The sequence below is a fragment of the Rhineura floridana genome, chromosome 22 (assembly GCF_030035675.1).
Source record: "Rhineura floridana isolate rRhiFlo1 chromosome 22, rRhiFlo1.hap2, whole genome shotgun sequence".
Taxonomy (NCBI): Eukaryota; Metazoa; Chordata; class Lepidosauria; order Squamata; family Rhineuridae; genus Rhineura; species Rhineura floridana.
Window position 1 is genome coordinate 13096275 of NC_084501.1, and position 1999 is coordinate 13098273.

Below are 1999 nucleotides of genomic sequence, written 5' to 3' on the forward strand. Positions count from 1 at the left end.
CAGCTCATGGTCAGGGATGATGGGAGATGTAGTCCAGCAGCATCTGGAGAGCCACAGAGTGGCCACCCCTGCCATAGACGTTTGTAATAAATAACAGTCATGGGTCATCACTATGGCTTATGTTCTCCCTCCACCATTGAAGGCAGTAGTGCCCATTGCTAGGAATTGCAAGTGGGGAGTTGCTGTTGCGCTTGGGTCCTACTTGAGGCATCTGGTTGGCCACTGTGAGAACTACGTGGGTCCTTGGCCTGATCCAGCTGAGAGCGTGTGTTCTTTCAAGAATCAGCGCAGACCCAAAGGAAGGGCTTCTTCGACCAACGCAGAATGAACTGGTGGCATTCACTGCCACAAGACTAGCATAGATGGGCTTCAAAAGGGAAAATCAAGCCAGGGGGCCCATCCAGTCCAGCCTCGTATTTTCACAGTGGCCAACCAGATACCCCAAAGGGAAGCCACAAAAGAGGACCTTGGCGCAACCGCAGAGCTCTCCCCAGAGTTTTTGCTCTGAGGTTCTCCGATTCTGGATCAACACAAGCTTAGCTGGTAATGAGCTCTCTCTCTTTTGTCCTTCCCCTGGCAAGGGTGTGTGTGGCCACTCCTCCCGATCTCCTCCTCTCCAGATTGGCTATCACAAAGGTGTGCTCCAATTGGCTCCGGAGTCTTTAAGAGTGGGAGCAGCCATCTGGCTTGTCCATTTTTGAGAAGCTGTGTGTTTGCCGATGGGAAAATGTTGCCGTTTGCTCTTTGTGGGTTGGAACAGCGTAAGGCCAGTGCAGGGAACCTTTGGCCCTCTAGATGTTCCTGGACAAAATTCCCATCATCCCTGGCCATTGGCCGTGCTTGCTGGGGCTGATGGGAGCTGTGATTCAGCAACTTTTGGAGGGTCAACGTTTCCCCACACCTGGCCTAAAGGGGGGGTTGAGCCAGGTGACTTTCTTATTGGGTCTTTCCTGATGGTTTGAAATCGATTGCCCATTCTATCCAGCAGTTCGGTTGCTGTTGGGTTTTTTTAGGGATTTTCTCCCTTTTCAGGATTTTGACACCTTTTTTAAAAAATTTTTTTGTAAGGATGCATTTAAAAAAATAAACTGAAAACACACACACTCCGCCCCTTTTCACCCATTAAACGTGAAGAGCCATGTTGTATTTCAATTCAGGACGTTTTACTTTTTGTGAATAACGTTTCACCACAAACAGGTACAGGATGAGGTATCAAAGAAGAAGGAGGAGGGGAAAAACCTTTGGTATAAAATGTACAGCTTCTTCTCTTGTTTTTCCTTTTCTCGCTTACAGGCAAAAAAAAAGACTTTGGTTTTCTCTCTCTTTTTTTTAAGTTATCACGGTCGACAAACAAAGAAACATTCAGTTTATTAATATATAATAATGCACTGCTTTGATTAAAAACATGACCACGTCACTCAGCTTACACCGACCAGGGAATTGGGGTGGGGGTGGGGGTGAAGAAAGGGGTTACAGGAAATGCATCAGCATTTATAAGGTTGCCATCTTTAAAGCTTGTCTGTGCCTGAAAAAGCTTCGCTTGTGCTTTTTTTCCCTGCCTGTTGAGCTGCTGTGAACAGCACAGCAGCATTCGCCAATTTTAAAAAAGATGGCTACCAGATTCGCAGGGTCGCCACTTTTAAAATAGAGCTTGATTTTTTTTGCCAGGTTGCGGAGGGATTTTTTTGTGTGTGATATAAGTGAGGTTCCCTGGTTTCCAGTTGTCTTGTTGAAAGCAGGCAGCCCGCTTTAAATATTTAGGGGAAAGAGCCCTCTCTGGTCCCAGAGCTCAGAATCCTAGTTGGACTATAGGAAATGTAGCAGTTAGAGGAGACTTGTCTAATGGAGCCGTCGAATGATGAAAAACTGGCTCCGAATGTCGTCGTTTTGTCATTTCCAAGCCTGAATCTCAGGTCTGAGTCCTGCCTGCGTCTCCTGCAGACAATGTGTTGCGTGTGAAGGGCAAACACAAATTCTCAAACACCATGGGCACTATAGC